Here is a 20,245-nt window from a genome sequence, read left to right as displayed (position 1 = left end):
TTCTTTCAGTTTCCGTCTACCAAAACCACTCATAAGGCTTTGGTCGTCCCGAGACTATAGTAGAAGACACTTGCCGAAGGTGCCACGCAGTGGGACTGAACCCGGAACCATGTGGTTGGAAAAGTTAAGCATCCCAACGGGCATCATCTGGCACCTCGGTAAGGCGAGCTGCAAACAATGACTGAAAGTTCGTGCTTAGTGGTCCAGTCCCTACAAACATATCGAATGCCAGAGGTTGAAAGAGATAGTTCACTGCCAGTTCCCAGAACAAGCATATGAATTTTTTTAGAAACTAACGCAACTATTATCTCCCTTTATAGAGTCACAGAATATGCAAATCGTTTGAATTATGGGAGAGAATGCTTTACACTATTTGTTCCTGTTCTCTCAGGTTGATGGTTGTTCAACAGTGAACATGACATGAAAGCTATTTTCAATATCTTCACGGGAAAACTTTTCAGCTGCACGATCATCACTGTCAACAAGTTTCATGGATAAGTAGTAGTCTTACAAGAGGTTCCCACCCGCTGAATTTTGGTTAATCTGCGTATGCTTTCTGTATTTCATATTGAAAGTAAATCGAATCCACTTTCTTTTATCATATTACATTGTCAAAATTCAATTTGTTTAAATTAATTTTTAAAAAAATTTTAAAAGAAGCCAAAAAAATGCTTACAGCACCTAGGGTTCCCAAGCGGTCACCCATCTAAGTACTAACTAGGCTCGATGTTGCTTAACTTCGGTGATCGGACGAGAACCGGTGTTTTCAACGTGATATGGCCGTAAACATCAGAGAAGTAAATTTTAATGTATTTATTCTATAATATCATACTAAAGCAATTTTATTTTTCAGAACATTTGATTTCTTTCAATTTATATAGAAATTGAGGCTTTAACATTTATTTTTTTGCAACTTAAAAGCGAAAAATACGGCCGCACATATATTCATTATTTCTCATTTGCGCGATCAGTATCAATGCTGGGTATAATCTGTAAATAAATTGGTGCTATTTTATATCCGACCCAATGGATATAACGGTCGTATAACGTCATTACACCGGCATATAATAACATTGTTTCGAAAGCACTGGCGCACAAAATGTGAATTGTTTTCTGGTAAAGATGAACGTGTATAACGGGTGCCAAGCAAATAAAAACTTAAATGACCGTAAGAGTGAGAAGGAAAATAGGGAAAGTTCATAAGTCGTTAAAGTGTGCAATGTATAGGTAGTAGTATATGATGTGAATGATTAGTAAGTGTTGTTGCCAGCGTTTAACTGTTCAGCACTGTGAAGGTGAACGATAATTTGTTTTTTATAGAAAGATCGCTAAGATGGCACTGTGAAGATGAAAGATAATGTCTTTTTACCGAAGGATTGCCAAGTTATATACAAAGTGAAAGAAAGAAAAATACATTCTAAAAAATGAAAATGATTTAGTATAAGTTTATAGAATAAATAGATTAAAATTTACTGTATAGATGTTTACGGCCATATCACGTTGAAAGCACCGGTTCTCGTCCGATCACCGAAGTTAAGCAACATCGAGCCTAGTTAGTACTTAGATGGGTGACCGCTTGGGAACCCTAGGTGCTGTAAGCATTCTTTTTCTTTTTAATTTACACAAGCTGTAAATTTTAACAAGCATTAAAACAGCGGATTCAATTTATTTTCATCAGGACTTATTCTTTGTAAGCCTGGCACTTATTATATCGTCCACTTTTTGCCGAACCGCTAAGTTAAGGGACGTATACACACCACCATCGGTTGTCATGCGATGTTGGGGAACAGACACAAACATATACACGCACATACATACATATATATATATATATATATATATATATATACACATGTATACACATGTATACGACGGGCTTCTTTCAGTTTCCGTCTACCAAAACCACTCATAAGGCTTTGGTCGTCCCGAGACTATAGTAGAAGACACTTGCCCAAGGTGCCACGCAGTGGGACTGAACCCGGAACCATCTGGTTGGAAAAGTTAAGCATCCCAACGGGCATCATCTGGCACCTCGGTAAGGCGAGCTGCAAACAATGACTGAAAGTTCGTGCTTAGTGGTCCAGTCCCTACAAACATATCGAATGCCAGAGGTTGAAAGAGATAGTTCACTGCCAGTTCCCAGAACAAGCATATGAATTTTTTTAGAAACTAACGCAACTATTATCTCCCTTTATAGAGTCACAGAATATGCAAATCGTTTGAATTATGGGAGAGAATGCTTTACACTATTTGTTCCTGTTCTCTCAGGTTGATGGTTGTTCAACAGTGAACATGACATGAAAGCTATTTTCAATATCTTCACGGGAAAACTTTTCAGCTGCACGATCATCACTGTCAACAAGTTTCATGGATAAGTAGTAGTCTTACAAGAGGTTCCCACCCGCTGAATTTTGGTTAATCTGCGTATGCTTTCTGTATTTCATATTGAAAGTAAATCGAATCCACTTTCTTTTATCATATTACATTGTCAAAATTCAATTTGTTTAAATTAATTTTTAAAAAAATTTTAAAAGAAGCAAAAAAAATGCTTACAGCACCTAGGGTTCCCAAGCGGTCACCCATCTAAGTACTAACTAGGCTCGATGTTGCTTAACTTCGGTGATCGGACGAGAACCGGTGTTTTCAACGTGATATGGCCGTAAACATCAGAGAAGTAAATTTTAATGTATTTATTCTATAATATCATACTAAAGCAATTTTATTTTTCAGAACATTTGATTTCTTTCAATTCATATAGAAATTGAGGCTTTAACATTTATTTTTTTGCAACTTAAAAGCGAAAAATACGGCCGCACATATATTCATTATTTCTCATTTGCGCGATCAGTATCAATGCTGGGTATAATCTGTAAATAAATTGGTGCTATTTTATATCCGACCCAATGGATATAACGGTCGTATAACGTCATTACACCGGCATATAATAACATTGTTTCGAAAGCACTGGCGCACAAAATGTGAATTGTTTTCTGGTAAAGATGAACGTGTATAACGGGTGCCAAGCAAATAAAAACTTAAATGACCGTAAGAGTGAGAAGGAAAATAGGGAAAGTTCATAAGTCGTTAAAGTGTGCAATGTATAGGTAGTAGTATATGATGTGAATGATTAGTAAGTGTTGTTGCCAGCGTTTAACTGTTCAGCACTGTGAAGGTGAACGATAATTTGTTTTTTATAGAAAGATCGCTAAGATGGCACTGTGAAGATGAAAGATAATGTCTTTTTACCGAAGGATTGCCAAGTTATATACAAAGTGAAAGAAAGAAAAATACATTCTAAAAAATGAAAATGATTTAGTATAAGTTTATAGAATAAATAGATTAAAATTTACTGTATAGATGTTTACGGCCATATCACGTTGAAAGCACCGGTTCTCGTCCGATCACCGAAGTTAAGCAACATCGAGCCTAGTTAGTACTTAGATGGGTGACCGCTTGGGAACCCTAGGTGCTGTAAGCATTCTTTTTCTTTTTAATTTACACAAGCTGTAAATTTTAACAAGCATTAAAACAGCGGATTCAATTTATTTTCATCAGGACTTATTCTTTGTAAGCCTGGCACTTATTATATCGTCCACTTTTTGCCGAACCGCTAAGTTAAGGGACGTATACACACCACCATCGGTTGTCATGCGATGTTGGGGAACAGACACAAACATATACACGCACATACATACATATATATATATATATATATATATATATATACACATGTATACACATGTATACGACGGGCTTCTTTCAGTTTCCGTCTACCAAAACCACTCATAAGGCTTTGGTCGTCCCGAGACTATAGTAGAAGACACTTGCCCAAGGTGCCACGCAGTGGGACTGAACCCGGAACCATCTGGTTGGAAAAGTTAAGCATCCCAACGGGCATCATCTGGCACCTCGGTAAGGCGAGCTGCAAACAATGACTGAAAGTTCGTGCTTAGTGGTCCAGTCCCTACAAACATATCGAATGCCAGAGGTTGAAAGAGATAGTTCACTGCCAGTTCCCAGAACAAGCATATGAATTTTTTTAGAAACTAACGCAACTATTATCTCCCTTTATAGAGTCACAGAATATGCAAATCGTTTGAATTATGGGAGAGAATGCTTTACACTATTTGTTCCTGTTCTCTCAGGTTGATGGTTGTTCAACAGTGAACATGACATGAAAGCTATTTTCAATATCTTCACGGGAAAACTTTTCAGCTGCACGATCATCACTGTCAACAAGTTTCATGGGTAAGTAGTAGTCTTACAAGAGGATCCCACCCGCTGAATTTTGGTTAATCTGCGTATGCTTTCTATATTTCATATCGAAAGTAAATCGAATCCACTTTCTTTTATCATATTACATTGTCAAAATTCAATTTGTTTAAATTAATTTTTTAAAAAATTTTAAAAGAAGCAAAAAAAATGCTTACAGCACCTAGGGTTCCCAAGCGGTCACCCATCTAAGTACTAACTAGGCTCGATGTTGCTTAACTTCGGTGATCGGACGAGAACCGGTATTTTCAACGTGATATGGCCGTAAACATCAGAGAAGTAAATTTTAATGTATTTATTCTATAATATCATACTAAAGCAATTTTATTTTTCAGAACATTTGATTTCTTTCAATTTATATAGAAATTGAGGCTTTAACATTTATTTTTTTGCAACTTAAAAGCGAAAAATACGGCCGCACATATATTCATTATTTCTCATTTGCGCGATCAGTATCAATGCTGGGTATAATCTGTAAATAAATTGGTGCTATTTTATATCCGACCCAATGGATATAACGGTCGTATAACGTCATTACACCGGCATATAATAACATTGTTTCGAAAGCACTGGCGCACAAAATGTGAATTGTTTTCTGGTAAAGATGAACGTGTATAACGGGTGCCAAGCAAATAAAAACTTAAATGACCGTAAGAGTGAGAAGGAAAATAGGGAAAGTTCATAAGTCGTTAAAGTGTGCAATGTATAGGTAGTAGTATATGATGTGAATGATTAGTAAGTGTTGTTGCCAGCGTTTAACTGTTCAGCACTGTGAAGGTGAACGATAATTTGTTTTTTATAGAAAGATCGCTAAGATGGCACTGTGAAGATGAAAGATAATGTCTTTTTACCGAAGGATTGCCAAGTTATATACAAAGTGAAAGAAAGAAAAATACATTCTAAAAAATGAAAATGATTTAGTATAAGTTTATAGAATAAATAGATAAAAATTTACTGTATAGATGTTTACGGCCATATCACGTTGAAAGCACCGGTTCTCGTCCGATCACCGAAGTTAAGCAACATCGAGCCTAGTTAGTACTTAGATGGGTGACCGCTTGGGAACCCTAGGTGCTGTAAGCATTCTTTTTCTTTTTAATTTACACAAGCTGTAAATTTTAACAAGCATTAAAACAGCGGATTCAATTTATTTTCATCAGGACTTATTCTTTGTAAGCCTGGCACTTATTATATCGTCCACTTTTTGCCGAACCGCTAAGTTAAGGGACGTATACACACCACCATCGGTTGTCATGCGATGTTGGGGAACAGACACAAACATATACACGCACATACATACATATATATATATATATATATATATATATATATATACACATGTATACACATGTATACGACGGGCTTCTTTCAGTTTCCGTCTACCAAAACCACTCATAAGGCTTTGGTCGTCCCGAGACTATAGTAGAAGACACTTGTCCAAGGTGCCACGCAGTGGGACTGAACCCGGAACCATGTGGTTGGAAAAGTTAAGCATCCCAACGGGCATCATCTGGCACCTCGGTAAGGCGAGCTGCAAACAATGACTGAAAGTTCGTGCTTAGTGGTCCAGTCCCTACAAACATATCGAATGCCAGAGGTTGAAAGAGATAGTTCACTGCCAGTTCCCAGAACAAGCATATGAATTTTTTTAGAAACTAACGCAACTATTATCTCCCTTTATAGAGTCACAGAATATGCAAATCGTTTGAATTATGGGAGAGAATGCTTTACACTATTTGTTCCTGTTCTCTCAGGTTGATGGTTGTTCAACAGTGAACATGACATGAAAGCTATTTTCAATATCTTCACGGGAAAACTTTTCAGCTGCACGATCATCACTGTCAACAAGTTTCATGGGTAAGTAGTAGTCTTACAAGAGGTTCCCACCCGCTGAATTTTGTTTAATCTGCGTATGCTTTCTATATTTCATATCGAAAGTAAATCGAATCCACTTTCTTTTATCATATTACATTGTCAAAATTCAATTTGTTTAAATTAATTTTTAAAAAAAATTTAAAAGAAGCAAAAAAAATGCTTACAGCACCTAGGGTTCCCAAGCGGTCACCCATCTAAGTACTAACTAGGCTCGATGTTGCTTAACTTCGGTGATCGGACGAGAACCGGTATTTTCAACGTGATATGGCCGTAAACATCAGAGAAGTAAATTTTAATGTATTTATTCTATAATATCATACTAAAGCAATTTTATTTTTCAGAACATTTGATTTCTTTCAATTTATATAGAAATTGAGGCTTTAACATTTATTTTTTTGCAACTTAAAAGCGAAAAATACGGCCGCACATATATTCATTATTTCTCATTTGCGCGATCAGTATCAATGCTGGGTATAATCTGTAAATAAATTGGTGCTATTTTATATCCGACCCAATGGATATAACGGTCGTATAACGTCATTACACCGGCATATAATAACATTGTTTCGAAAGCACTGGCGCACAAAATGTGAATTGTTTTCTGGTAAAGATGAACGTGTATAACGGGTGCCAAGCAAATAAAAACTTAAATGACCGTAAGAGTGAGAAGGAAAATAGGGAAAGTTCATAAGTCGTTAAAGTGTGCAATGTATAGGTAGTAGTATATGATGTGAATGATTAGTAAGTGTTGTTGCCAGCGTTTAACTGTTCAGCACTGTGAAGGTGAACGATAATTTGTTTTTTATAGAAAGATCGCTAAGATGGCACTGTGAAGATGAAAGATAATGTCTTTTTACCGAAGGATTGCCAAGTTATATACAAAGTGAAAGAAAGAAAAATACATTCTAAAAAATGAAAATGATTTAGTATAAGTTTATAGAATAAATAGATAAAAATTTACTGTATAGATGTTTACGGCCATATCACGTTGAAAGCACCGGTTCTCGTCCGATCACCGAAGTTAAGCAACATCGAGCCTAGTTAGTACTTAGATGGGTGACCGCTTGGGAACCCTAGGTGCTGTAAGCATTCTTTTTCTTTTTAATTTACACAAGCTGTAAATTTTAACAAGCATTAAAACAGCGGATTCAATTTATTTTCATCAGGACTTATTCTTTGTAAGCCTGGCACTTATTATATCGTCCACTTTTTGCCGAACCGCTAAGTTAAGGGACGTATACACACCACCATCGGTTGTCATGCGATGTTGGGGAACAGACACAAACATATACACGCACATACATACATATATATATATATATATATATATATATATATACACATGTATACACATGTATACGACGGGCTTCTTTCAGTTTCCGTCTACCAAAACCACTCATAAGGCTTTGGTCGTCCCGAGACTATAGTAGAAGACACTTGCCCAAGGTGCCACGCAGTGGGACTGAACCCGGAACCATGTGGTTGGAAAAGTTAAGCATCCCAACGGGCATCATCTGGCACCTCGGTAAGGCGAGCTGCAAACAATGACTGAAAGTTCGTGCTTAGTGGTCCAGTCCCTACAAACATATCGAATTGCCAGAGGTTGAAAGAGATAGTTCACTGCCAGTTCCCAGAACAAGCATATGAATTTTTTTAGAAACTAACGCAACTATTATCTCCCTTTATAGAGTCACAGAATATGCAAATCGTTTGAATTATGGGAGAGAATGCTTTACACTATTTGTTCCTGTTCTCTCAGGTTGATGGTTGTTCAACAGTGAACATGACATGAAAGCTATTTTCAATATCTTCACGGGAAAACTTTTCAGCTGCACGATCATCACTGTCAACAAGTTTCATGGATAAGTAGTAGTCTTACAAGAGGTTCCCACCCGCTGAATTTTGGTTAATCTGCGTATGCTTTCTGTATTTCATATTGAAAGTAAATCGAATCCACTTTCTTTTATCATATTACATTGTCAAAATTCAATTTGTTTAAATTAATTTTTAAAAAAATTTTAAAAGAAGCAAAAAAAATGCTTACAGCACCTAGGGTTCCCAAGCGGTCACCCATCTAAGTACTAACTAGGCTCGATGTTGCTTAACTTCGGTGATCGGACGAGAACCGGTGTTTTCAACGTGATATGGCCGTAAACATCAGAGAAGTAAATTTTAATGTATTTATTCTATAATATCATACTAAAGCAATTTTATTTTTCAGAACATTTGATTTCTTTCAATTTATATAGAAATTGAGGCTTTAACATTTATTTTTTTGCAACTTAAAAGCGAAAAATACGGCCGCACATATATTCATTATTTCTCATTTGCGCGATCAGTATCAATGCTGGGTATAATCTGTAAATAAATTGGTGCTATTTTATATCCGACCCAATGGATATAACGGTCGTATAACGTCATTACACCGGCATATAATAACATTGTTTCGAAAGCACTGGCGCACAAAATGTGAATTGTTTTCTGGTAAAGATGAACGTGTATAACGGGTGCCAAGCAAATAAAAACTTAAATGACCGTAAGAGTGAGAAGGAAAATAGGGAAAGTTCATAAGTCGTTAAAGTGTGCAATGTATAGGTAGTAGTATATGATGTGAATGATTAGTAAGTGTTGTTGCCAGCGTTTAACTGTTCAGCACTGTGAAGGTGAACGATAATTTGTTTTTTATAGAAAGATCGCTAAGATGGCACTGTGAAGATGAAAGATAATGTCTTTTTACCGAAGGATTGCCAAGTTATATACAAAGTGAAAGAAAGAAAAATACATTCTAAAAAATGAAAATGATTTAGTATAAGTTTATAGAATAAATAGATAAAAATTTACTGTATAGATGTTTACGGCCATATCACGTTGAAAGCACCGGTTCTCGTCCGATCACCGAAGTTAAGCAACATCGAGCCTAGTTAGTACTTAGATGGGTGACCGCTTGGGAACCCTAGGTGCTGTAAGCATTCTTTTTCTTTTTAATTTACACAAGCTGTAAATTTTAACAAGCATTAAAACAGCGGATTCAATTTATTTTCATCAGGACTTATTCTTTGTAAGCCTGGCACTTATTATATCGTCCACTTTTTGCCGAACCGCTAAGTTAAGGGACGTATACACACCACCATCGGTTGTCATGCGATGTTGGGGAACAGACACAAACATATACACGCACATACATACATATATATATATATATATATATATATATATATATATACACATGTATACACATGTATACGACGGGCTTCTTTCAGTTTCCGTCTACCAAAACCACTCATAAGGCTTTGGTCGTCCCGAGACTATAGTAGAAGACACTTGCCCAAGGTGCCACGCAGTGGGACTGAACCCGGAACCATGTGGTTGGAAAAGTTAAGCATCCCAACGGGCATCATCTGGCACCTCGGTAAGGCGAGCTGCAAACAATGACTGAAAGTTCGTGCTTAGTGGTCCAGTCCCTACAAACATATCGAATGCCAGAGGTTGAAAGAGATAGTTCACTGCCAGTTCCCAGAACAAGCATATGAATTTTTTTAGAAACTAACGCAACTATTATCTCCCTTTATAGAGTCACAGAATATGCAAATCGTTTGAATTATGGGAGAGAATGCTTTACACTATTTGTTCCTGTTCTCTCAGGTTGATGGTTGTTCAACAGTGAACATGACATGAAAGCTATTTTCAATATCTTCACGGGAAAACTTTTCAGCTGCACGATCATCACTGCCAACAAGTTTCATGGGTAAGTAGTAGTCTTACAAGAGGTTCCCACCCGCTGAATTTTGGTTAATCTGCGTATGCTTTCTATATTTCATATCGAAAGTAAATCGAATCCACTTTCTTTTATCATATTACATTGTCAAAATTCAATTTGTTTAAATTAATTTTTTAAAAAATTTTAAAAGAAGCAAAAAAAATGCTTACAGCACCTAGGGTTCCCAAGCGGTCACCCATCTAAGTACTAACTAGGCTCGATGTTGTTTAACTTCGGTGATCGGACGAGAACCGGTATTTTCAACGTGATATGGCCGTAAACATCAGAGAAGTAAATTTTAATGTATTTATTCTATAATATCATACTAAAGCAATTTTATTTTTCAGAACATTTGATTTCTTTCAATTTATATAGAAATTGAGGCTTTAACATTTATGTTTTTGCAACTTAAAAGCGAAAAATACGGCCGCACATATATTCATTATTTCTCATTTGCGCGATCAGTATCAATGCTGGGTATAATCTGTAAATAAATTGGTGCTATTTTATATCCGACCCAATGGATATAACGGTCGTATAACGTCATTACACCGGCATATAATAACATTGTTTCGAAAGCACTGGCGCACAAAATGTGAATTGTTTTCTGGTAAAGATGAACGTGTATAACGGGTGCCAAGCAAATAAAAACTTAAATGACCGTAAGAGTGAGAAGGAAAATAGGGAAAGTTCATAAGTCGTTAAAGTGTGCAATGTATAGGTAGTAGTATATGATGTGAATGATTAGTAAGTGTTGTTGCCAGCGTTTAACTGTTCAGCACTGTGAAGGTGAACGATAATTTGTTTTTTATAGAAAGATCGCTAAGATGGCACTGTGAAGATGAAAGATAATGTCTTTTTACCGAAGGATTGCCAAGTTATATACAAAGTGAAAGAAAGAAAAATACATTCTAAAAAATGAAAATGATTTAGTATAAGTTTATAGAATAAATAGATTAAAATTTACTGTATAGATGTTTACGGCCATATCACGTTGAAAGCACCGGTTCTCGTCCGATCACCGAAGTTAAGCAACATCGAGCCTAGTTAGTACTTAGATGGGTGACCGCTTGGGAACCCTAGGTGCTGTAAGCATTCTTTTTCTTTTTAATTTACACAAGCTGTAAATTTTAACAAGCATTAAAACAGCGGATTCAATTTATTTTCATCAGGACTTATTCTTTGTAAGCCTGGCACTTATTATATCGTCCACTTTTTGCCGAACCGCTAAGTTACAGGGACGTATACACACCACCATCGGTTGTCATGCGATGTTGGGGAACAGACACAAACATATACACGCACATACATACATATATATATATATATATATATATATATATATATACACATGTATACACATGTATACGACGGGCTTCTTTCAGTTTCCGTCTACCAAAACCACTCATAAGGCTTTGGTCGTCCCGAGACTATAGTAGAAGACACTTGCCCGAGGTGCCACGCAGTGGGACTGAACCCGGAACCATCTGGTTGGAAAAGTTAAGCATCCCAACGGGCATCATCTGGCACCTCGGTAAGGCGAGCTGCAAACAATGACTAAAAGTTCGTGCTTAGTGGTCCAGTCCCTACAAACATATCGAATGCCAGAGGTTGAAAGAGATAGTTCACTGCCAGTTCCCAGAACAAGCATATGAATTTTTTTAGAAACTAACGCAACTATTATCTCCCTTTATAGAGTCACAGAATATGCAAATCGTTTGAATTATGGGAGAGAATGCTTTACACTATTTGTTCCTGTTCTCTCAGGTTGATGGTTGTTCAACAGTGAACATGACATGAAAGCTATTTTCAATATCTTCACGGGAAAACTTTTCAGCTGCACGATCATCACTGTCAACAAGTTTCATGGATAAGTAGTAGTCTTACAAGAGGTTCCCACCCGCTGAATTTTGGTTAATCTGCGTATGCTGTCTGTATTTCATATTGAAAGTAAATCGAATCCACTTTCTTTTATCATATTACATTGTCAAAATTCAATTTGTTTAAATTAATTTTTAAAAAAGTTTTAAAAGAAGCAAAAAAAATGCTTACAGCACCTAGGGTTCCCAAGCGGTCACCCATCTAAGTACTAACTAGGCTCAATGTTGCTTAACTTCGGTGATCGGACGAGAACCGGTGTTTTCAACGTGATATGGCCGTAAACATCAGAAATGTAAATTTTAATGTATTTATTCTATAATATCATACTAAAGCAATTTTATTTTTCAGAACATTTGATTTCTTTCAATTTATATAGAAATTGAGGCTTTAACATTTATTTTTTTGCAACTTAAAAGCGAAAAATACGGCCGCACATATATTCATTATTTCTCATTTGCGCGATCAGTATCAATGCTGGGTATAATCTGTAAATAAATTGGTGCTATTTTATATCCGACCCAATGGATATAACGGTCGTATAACGTCATTACACCGGCATATAATAACATTGTTTCGAAAGCACTGGCGCACAAAATGTGAATTGTTTTCTGGTAAAGATGAACGTGTATAACGGGTGCCAAGCAAATAAAAACTTAAATGACCGTAAGAGTGAGAAGGAAAATAGGGAAAGTTCATAAGTCGTTAAAGTGTGCAATGTATAGGTAGTAGTATATGATGTGAATGATTAGTAAGTGTTGTTGCCAGCGTTTAACTGTTCAGCACTGTGAAGGTGAACGATAATTTGTTTTTTATAGAAAGATCGCTAAGATGGCACTGTGAAGATGAAAGATAATGTCTTTTTACCGAAGGATTGCCAAGTTATATACAAAGTGAAAGAAAGAAAAATACATTCTAAAAAATGAAAATGATTTAGTATAAGTTTATAGAATAAATAGATTAAAATTTACTGTATAGATGTTTACGGCCATATCACGTTGAAAGCACCGGTTCTCGTCCGATCACCGAAGTTAAGCAACATCGAGCCTAGTTAGTACTTAGATGGGTGACCGCTTGGGAACCCTAGGTGCTGTAAGCATTCTTTTTCTTTTTAATTTACACAAGCTGTAAATTTTAACAAGCATTAAAACAGCGGATTCAATTTATTTTCATCAGGACTTATTCTTTGTAAGCCTGGCACTTATTATATCGTCCACTTTTTGCCGAACCGCTAAGTTACAGGGACGTATACACACCACCATCGGTTGTCATGCGATGTTGGGGAACAGACACAAACATATACACGCACATACATACATATATATATATATTTATATATATATACACATGTATACACATGTATACGACGGGCTTCTTTCAGTTTCCGTCTACCAAAACCACTCATAAGGCTTTGGTCGTCCCGAGACTATAGTAGAAGACACTTGCCGAAGGTGCCACGCAGTGGGACTGAACCCGGAACCATGTGGTTGGAAAAGTTAAGCATCCCAACGGGCATCATCTGGCACCTCGGTAAGGCGAGCTGCAAACAATGACTGAAAGTTCGTGCTTAGTGGTCCAGTCCCTACAAACATATCGAATGCCAGAGGTTGAAAGAGATAGTTCACTGCCAGTTCCCAGAACAAGCATATGAATTTTTTTAGAAACTAACGCAACTATTATCTCCCTTTATAGAGTCACAGAATATGCAAATCGTTTGACTTATGGGAGAGAATGCTTTACACTATTTGTTCCTGTTCTCTCAGGTTGATGGTTGTTCAACAGTGAACATGACATGAAAGCTATTTTCAATATCTTCACGGGAAAACTTTTCAGCTGCACGATCATCACTGTCAACAAGTTTCATGGATAAGTAGTAGTCTTACAAGAGGTTCCCACCCGCTGAATTTTGGTTAATCTGCGTATGCTTTCTGTATTTCATATTGAAAGTAAATCGAATCCACTTTCTTTTATCATATTACATTGTCAAAATTCAATTTGTTTAAATTAATTTTTAAAAAAATTTTAAAAGAAGCAAAAAAAATGCTTACAGCACCTAGGGTTCCCAAGCGGTCACCCATCTAAGTACTAACTAGGCTCGATGTTGCTTAACTTCGGTGATCGGACGAGAACCGGTGTTTTCAACGTGATATGGCCGTAAAGATCAGTGAAGAAAATTTTAATGTATTTATTCTATAATATCATACTAAAGCAATTTTGTTTTTCAGAACATTTGATTTCTTTCAATTTATATAGAAATTGAGGCTTTAACATTTATTTTTTTGCAACTTAAAAGCGAAAAATACGGCCGCACATATATTCATTATTTCTCATTTGCGCGATCAGTATCAATGCTGGGTATAATCTGTAAATAAATTGGTGCTATTTTATATCCGACCCAATGGATATAACGGTCGTATAACGTCATTACACCGGCATGTAATAACATTGTTTCGAAAGCATTGGCGCACAAAATGTGAATTGTTTTCTGGTAAAGATGAACGTGTATAACGGGTGCCAAGCAAATAAAAACTTAAATGACCGTAAGAGTGAGAAGGAAAATAGGGAAAGTTCATAAGTCGTTAAAGTGTGCAATGTATAGGTAGTAGTATATGATGTGAATGATTAGTAAGTGTTGTTGCCAGCGTTTAACTGTTCAGCACTGTGAAGGTGAACGATAATTTGTTTTTTATAGAAAGATCGCTAAGATGGCACTGTGAAGATGAAAGATAATGTCTTTTTACCGAAGGATTGCCAAGTTATATACAAAGTGAAAGAAAGAAAAATACATTCTAAAAAATGAAAATGATTTAGTATAAGTTTATAGAATAAATAGATTAAAATTTACTGTATAGATGTTTACGGCCATATCACGTTGAAAGCACCGGTTCTCGTCCGATCACCGAAGTTAAGCAACATCGAGCCTAGTTAGTACTTAGATGGGTGACCGCTTGGGAACCCTAGGTGCTGTAAGCATCCTTTTTCTTTTTAATTTACACAAGCTGTAAATTTTAACAAGCATTAAAACAGCGGATTCAATTTATTTTCATCAGGACTTATTCTTTGTAAGCCTGGCACTTATTATATCGTCCACTTTTTGCCGAACCGCTAAGTTACAGGGACGTATACACACCACCATCGGTTGTCATGCGATGTTGGGGAACAGACACAAACATATACACGCACATACATACATACATATATATATATATATATATATATATATATATATATATATATATATATATATATATACACATGTATACACATGTATACGACGGGCTTCTTTCAGTTTCCGTCTACCAAAACCACTCATAAGGCTTTGGTCGTCCCGAGACTATAGTAGAAGACACTTGCCGAAGGTGCCACGCAGTGGGACTGAACCCGGAACCATGTGGTTGGAAAAGTTAAGCATCCCAACGGGCATCATCTGGCACCTCGGTAAGGCGAGCTGCAAACAATGACTGAAAGTTCGTGCTTAGTGGTCCAGTCCCTACAAACATATCGAATGCCAGAGGTTGAAAGAGATAGTTCACTGCCAGTTCCCAGAACAAGCATATGAATTTTTTTAGAAACTAACGCAACTATTATCTCCCTTTATAGAGTCACAGAATATGCAAATCGTTTGAATTATGGGAGAGAATGCTTTACACTATTTGTTCCTGTTCTCTCAGGTTGATGGTTGTTCAACAGTGAACATGACATGAAAGCTATTTTCAATATCTTCACGGGAAAACTTTTCAGCTGCACGATCATCACTGTCAACAAGTTTCATGGATAAGTAGTAGTCTTACAAGAGGTTCCCACCCGCTGAATTTTGGTTAATCTGCGTATGCTTTCTGTATTTCATATTGAAAGTAAATCGAATCCACTTTCTTTTATCATATTACATTGTCAAAATTCAATTTGTTTAAATTAATTTTTAAAAAAATTTTAAAAGAAGCAAAAAAAATGCTTACAGCACCTAGGGTTCCCAAGCGGTCACCCATCTAAGTACTAACTAGGCTCGATGTTGCTTAACTTCGGTGATCGGACGAGAACCGGTGTTTTCAACGTGATATGGCCGTAAACATCAGAGAAGTAAATTTTAATGTATTTATTCTATAATATCATACTAAAGCAATTTTATTTTTCAGAACATTTGATTTCTTTCAATTTATATAGAAATTGAGGCTTTAACATTTATTTTTTTGCAACTTAAAAGCGAAAAATACGGCCGCACATATATTCATTATTTCTCATTTGCGCGATCAGTATCAATGCTGGGTATAATCTGTAAATAAATTGGTGCTATTTTATATCCGACCCAATGGATATAACGGTCGTATAACGTCATTACACCGGCATATAATAACATTGTTTCGAAAGCACTGGCGCACAAAATGTGAATTGTTTCCTGGTAAAGATGAACGTGTATAACGGGTGCCAAGCAAATAAAAACTTAAATGACCGTAAGAGTGAGAAGGAAAATAGGGAAAGTTCATAAGTCGTTAAAGTGTGCAATGTATAGGTAGTAGTATATGATGTGAATGATTAGTAAGTGTTGTTGCCAGCGTTTAACTGTTCAGCACTGTGAAGGTGAACGATAATTTGTTTTTTATAGAAAGATCGCTAAGATGGCACTGTGAAGATGAAAGATAATGTCTTTTTACCGAAGGATTGCCAAGTTATATACAAAGTGAAAGAAAGAAAAATACATTCTAAAAAATGAAAATGATTTAGTATAAGTTTATAGAATAAATAGATTAAAATTTACTATATAGATGTTTACGGCCATATCACGTTGAAAGCACCGGTTCTCGTCCGATCACCGAAGTTAAGCAACATCGAGCCTAGTTAGTACTTAGATGGGTGACCGCTTGGGAACCCTAGGTGCTGTAAGCATTCTTTTTCTTTTTAATTTACACAAGCTGTAAATTTTAACAAGCATTAAAACAGCGGATTCAATTTATTTTCATCAGGACTTATTCTTTGTAAGCCTGGCACTTATTATATCGTCCACTTTTTGCCGAACTGCTAAGTTAAGGGACGTATACACACCACCATCGGTTGTCATGCGATGTTGGGGAACAGACACAAACATATACACGCACATACATACATACATATATATATATATATATATATATATATATATATATATATATATACACATGTATACACATGTATACGACGGGCTTCTTTCAGTTTCCGTCTACCAAAACCACTCATAAGGCTTTGGTCGTCCCGAGACTATAGTAGAAGACACTTGCCGAAGGTGCCACGCAGTGGGACTGAACCCGGAACCATGTGGTTGGAAAAGTTAAGCATCCCAACGGGCATCATCTGGCACCTCGGTAAGGCGAGCTGCAAACAATGACTGAAAGTTCGTGCTTAGTGGTCCAGTCCCTACAAACATATCGAATGCCAGAGGTTGAAAGAGATAGTTCACTGCCAGTTCCCAGAACAAGCATATGAATTTTTTTAGAAACTAACGCAACTATTATCTCCCTTTATAGAGTCACAGAATATGCAAATCGTTTGAATTATGGGAGAGAATGCTTTACACTATTTGTTCCTGTTCTCTCAGGTTGATGGTTGTTCAACAGTGAACATGACATGAAAGCTATTTTCAATATCTTCACGGGAAAACTTTTCAGCTGCACGATCATCACTGTCAACAAGTTTCATGGATAAGTAGTAGTCTTACAAGAGGTTCCCACCCGCTGAATTTTGGTTAATCTGCGTATGCTTTCTGTATTTCATATTGAAAGTAAATCGAATCCACTTTCTTTTATCATATTACATTGTCAAAATTCAATTTGTTTAAATTAATTTTTAAAAAAATTTTAAAAGAAGCAAAAAAAATGCTTACAGCACCTAGGGTTCCCAAGCGGTCACCCATCTAAGTACTAACTAGGCTCGATGTTGCTTAACTTCGGTGATCGGACGAGAACCGGTGTTTTCAACGTGATATGGCCGTAAACATCAGAGAAGTAAATTTTAATGTATTTATTCTATAATATCATACTAAAGCAATTTTATTTTTCAGAACATTTGATTTCTTTCAATTTATATAGAAATTGAGGCTTTAACATTTATTTTTTTGCAACTTAAAAGCGAAAAATACGGCCGCACATATATTCATTATTTCTCATTTGCGCGATCAGTATCAATGCTGGGTATAATCTGTAAATAAATTGGTGCTATTTTATATCCGACCCAATGGATATAACGGTCGTATAACGTCATTACACCGGCATATAATAACATTGTTTCGAAAGCACTGGCGCACAAAATGTGAATTGTTTTCTGGTAAAGATGAACGTGTATAACGGGTGCCAAGCAAATAAAAACTTAAATGACCGTAAGAGTGAGAAGGAAAATAGGGAAAGTTCATAAGTCGTTAAAGTGTGCAATGTATAGGTAGTAGTATATGATGTGAATGATTAGTAAGTGTTGTTGCCAGCGTTTAACTGTTCAGCACTGTGAAGGTGAACGATAATTTGTTTTTTATAGAAAGATCGCTAAGATGGCACTGTGAAGATGAAAGATAATGTCTTTTTACCGAAGGATTGCCAAGTTATATACAAAGTGAAAGAAAGAAAAATACATTCTAAAAAATGAAAATGATTTAGTATAAGTTTATAGAATAAATAGATTAAAATTTACTGTATAGATGTTTACGGCCATATCACGTTGAAAGCACCGGTTCTCGTCCGATCACCGAAGTTAAGCAACATCGAGCCTAGTTAGTACTTAGATGGGTGACCGCTTGGGAACCCTAGGTGCTGTAAGCATTCTTTTTCTTTTTAATTTACACAAGCTGTAAATTTTAACAAGCATTAAAACAGCGGATTCAATTTATTTTCATCAGGACTTATTCTTTGTAAGCCTGGCACTTATTATATCGTCCACTTTTTGCCGAACCGCTAAGTTAAGGGACGTATACACACCACCATCGGTTGTCATGCGATGTTGGGGAACAGACACAAACATATACACGCACATACATACATATATATATATATATATATATATATATATACACATGTATACACATGTATACGACGGGCTTCTTTCAGTTTCCGTCTACCAAAACCACTCATAAGGCTTTGGTCGTCCCGAGACTATAGTAGAAGACACTTGCCGAAGGTGCCACGCAGTGGGACTGAACCCGGAACCATGTGGTTGGAAAAGTTAAGCATCCCAACGGGCATCATCTGGCACCTCGGTAAGGCGAGCTGCAAACAATGACTGAAAGTTCGTGCTTAGTGGTCCAGTCCCTACAAACATATCGAATGCCAGAGGTTGAAAGAGATAGTTCACTGCCAGTTCCCAGAACAAGCATATGAATTTTTTTAGAAACTAACGCAACTATTATCTCCCTTTATAGAGTCACAGAATATGCAAATCGTTTGAATTATGGGAGAGAATGCTTTACACTATTTGTTCCTGTTCTCTCAGGTTGATGGTTGTTCAACAGTGAACATGACATGAAAGCTATTTTCAATATCTTCACGGGAAAACTTTTCAGCTGCACGATCATCACTGTCAACAAGTTTCATGGATAAGTAGTAGTCTTACAAGAGGTTCCCACCCGCTGAATTTTGGTTAATCTGCGTATGCTTTCTGTATTTCATATTGAAAGTAAATCGAATCCACTTTCTTTTATCATATTACATTGTCAAAATTCAATTTGTTTAAATTAATTTTTAAAAAAATTTTAAAAGAAGCAAAAAAAATGCTTACAGCACCTAGGGTTCCCAAGCGGTCACCCATCTAAGTACTAACTAGGCTCGATGTTGCTTAACTTCGGTGATCGGACGAGAACCGGTGTTTTCAACGTGATATGGCCGTAAACATCAGAGAAGTAAATTTTAATGTATTTATTCTATAATATCATACTAAAGCAATTTTATTTTTCAGAACATTTGATTTCTTTCAATTCATATAGAAATTGAGGCTTTAACATTTATTTTTTTGCAACTTAAAAGCGAAAAATACGGCCGCACATATATTCATTATTTCTCATTTGCGCGATCAGTATCAATGCTGGGTATAATCTGTAAATAAATTGGTGCTATTTTATATCCGACCCAATGGATATAACGGTCGTATAACGTCATTACACCGGCATATAATAACATTGTTTCGAAAGCACTGGCGCACAAAATGTGAATTGTTTTCTGGTAAAGATGAACGTGTATAACGGGTGCCAAGCAAATAAAAACTTAAATGACCGTAAGAGTGAGAAGGAAAATAGGGAAAGTTCATAAGTCGTTAAAGTGTGCAATGTATAGGTAGTAGTATATGATGTGAATGATTAGTAAGTGTTGTTGCCAGCGTTTAACTGTTCAGCACTGTGAAGGTGAACGATAATTTGTTTTTTATAGAAAGATCGCTAAGATGGCACTGTGAAGATGAAAGATAATGTCTTTTTACCGAAGGATTGCCAAGTTATATACAAAGTGAAAGAAAGAAAAA

The 20,245-nt window shown here is 36.2% G+C and overlaps 21 non-coding genes across 21 annotated transcripts; 10 read left to right on the top strand and 11 right to left on the bottom strand.

Moving 5' to 3' along the window:
• Positions 1–669: 669 nt before the first annotated feature.
• LOC149129486 (5S ribosomal RNA) lies at positions 670–788 on the bottom strand. The gene has a single exon (XR_016239264.1). It is a non-coding gene; the product is annotated as a 5S ribosomal RNA (ribosomal RNA).
• A 694-nt stretch (positions 789–1,482) lies between these two features.
• Positions 1,483–1,601, top strand: LOC149129485 (5S ribosomal RNA). The gene has a single exon (XR_016239770.1). It is a non-coding gene; the product is annotated as a 5S ribosomal RNA (ribosomal RNA).
• Positions 1,602–2,546: 945 nt separating this feature from the next.
• LOC149129484 (5S ribosomal RNA) lies at positions 2,547–2,665 on the bottom strand. Its single transcript, XR_016240011.1, has one exon. It is a non-coding gene; the product is annotated as a 5S ribosomal RNA (ribosomal RNA).
• A 694-nt stretch (positions 2,666–3,359) lies between these two features.
• Positions 3,360–3,478, top strand: LOC149129483 (5S ribosomal RNA). The gene has a single exon (XR_016239769.1). It is a non-coding gene; the product is annotated as a 5S ribosomal RNA (ribosomal RNA).
• A 945-nt stretch (positions 3,479–4,423) lies between these two features.
• LOC149129482 (5S ribosomal RNA) lies at positions 4,424–4,542 on the bottom strand. The gene has a single exon (XR_016239269.1). It is a non-coding gene; the product is annotated as a 5S ribosomal RNA (ribosomal RNA).
• Positions 4,543–5,236: 694 nt separating this feature from the next.
• On the top strand, positions 5,237–5,355 carry LOC149129481 (5S ribosomal RNA). Its single transcript, XR_016239768.1, has one exon. It is a non-coding gene; the product is annotated as a 5S ribosomal RNA (ribosomal RNA).
• A 949-nt stretch (positions 5,356–6,304) lies between these two features.
• On the bottom strand, positions 6,305–6,423 carry LOC149129480 (5S ribosomal RNA). The gene has a single exon (XR_016239268.1). It is a non-coding gene; the product is annotated as a 5S ribosomal RNA (ribosomal RNA).
• A 694-nt stretch (positions 6,424–7,117) lies between these two features.
• LOC149129479 (5S ribosomal RNA) lies at positions 7,118–7,236 on the top strand. The gene has a single exon (XR_016239767.1). It is a non-coding gene; the product is annotated as a 5S ribosomal RNA (ribosomal RNA).
• Positions 7,237–8,184: 948 nt separating this feature from the next.
• LOC149129478 (5S ribosomal RNA) lies at positions 8,185–8,303 on the bottom strand. The gene has a single exon (XR_016240000.1). It is a non-coding gene; the product is annotated as a 5S ribosomal RNA (ribosomal RNA).
• A 694-nt stretch (positions 8,304–8,997) lies between these two features.
• On the top strand, positions 8,998–9,116 carry LOC149129477 (5S ribosomal RNA). The gene has a single exon (XR_016239766.1). It is a non-coding gene; the product is annotated as a 5S ribosomal RNA (ribosomal RNA).
• Positions 9,117–10,067: 951 nt separating this feature from the next.
• On the bottom strand, positions 10,068–10,186 carry LOC149129476 (5S ribosomal RNA). The gene has a single exon (XR_016239345.1). It is a non-coding gene; the product is annotated as a 5S ribosomal RNA (ribosomal RNA).
• A 694-nt stretch (positions 10,187–10,880) lies between these two features.
• On the top strand, positions 10,881–10,999 carry LOC149129475 (5S ribosomal RNA). The gene has a single exon (XR_016239765.1). It is a non-coding gene; the product is annotated as a 5S ribosomal RNA (ribosomal RNA).
• A 950-nt stretch (positions 11,000–11,949) lies between these two features.
• On the bottom strand, positions 11,950–12,068 carry LOC149129474 (5S ribosomal RNA). The gene has a single exon (XR_016239583.1). It is a non-coding gene; the product is annotated as a 5S ribosomal RNA (ribosomal RNA).
• A 694-nt stretch (positions 12,069–12,762) lies between these two features.
• Positions 12,763–12,881, top strand: LOC149129473 (5S ribosomal RNA). Its single transcript, XR_016239764.1, has one exon. It is a non-coding gene; the product is annotated as a 5S ribosomal RNA (ribosomal RNA).
• A 942-nt stretch (positions 12,882–13,823) lies between these two features.
• Positions 13,824–13,942, bottom strand: LOC149129472 (5S ribosomal RNA). Its single transcript, XR_016239367.1, has one exon. It is a non-coding gene; the product is annotated as a 5S ribosomal RNA (ribosomal RNA).
• A 694-nt stretch (positions 13,943–14,636) lies between these two features.
• LOC149129471 (5S ribosomal RNA) lies at positions 14,637–14,755 on the top strand. Its single transcript, XR_016239762.1, has one exon. It is a non-coding gene; the product is annotated as a 5S ribosomal RNA (ribosomal RNA).
• A 976-nt stretch (positions 14,756–15,731) lies between these two features.
• Positions 15,732–15,850, bottom strand: LOC149129470 (5S ribosomal RNA). The gene has a single exon (XR_016239989.1). It is a non-coding gene; the product is annotated as a 5S ribosomal RNA (ribosomal RNA).
• A 694-nt stretch (positions 15,851–16,544) lies between these two features.
• Positions 16,545–16,663, top strand: LOC149129469 (5S ribosomal RNA). Its single transcript, XR_016239761.1, has one exon. It is a non-coding gene; the product is annotated as a 5S ribosomal RNA (ribosomal RNA).
• A 963-nt stretch (positions 16,664–17,626) lies between these two features.
• LOC149129468 (5S ribosomal RNA) lies at positions 17,627–17,745 on the bottom strand. Its single transcript, XR_016239977.1, has one exon. It is a non-coding gene; the product is annotated as a 5S ribosomal RNA (ribosomal RNA).
• Positions 17,746–18,439: 694 nt separating this feature from the next.
• On the top strand, positions 18,440–18,558 carry LOC149129467 (5S ribosomal RNA). The gene has a single exon (XR_016239760.1). It is a non-coding gene; the product is annotated as a 5S ribosomal RNA (ribosomal RNA).
• A 945-nt stretch (positions 18,559–19,503) lies between these two features.
• Positions 19,504–19,622, bottom strand: LOC149129466 (5S ribosomal RNA). The gene has a single exon (XR_016239966.1). It is a non-coding gene; the product is annotated as a 5S ribosomal RNA (ribosomal RNA).
• Positions 19,623–20,245: the final 623 nt, after the last annotated feature.

Source organism: Octopus bimaculoides, unplaced genomic scaffold, assembly GCF_046866305.1.
Source record: "Octopus bimaculoides isolate indiv1 unplaced genomic scaffold, ASM4686630v1 contig39, whole genome shotgun sequence".
NCBI classification, from domain to species: domain Eukaryota; kingdom Metazoa; phylum Mollusca; class Cephalopoda; order Octopoda; family Octopodidae; genus Octopus; species Octopus bimaculoides.
This window is presented reverse-complemented; position numbering and strand designations above follow the sequence as displayed.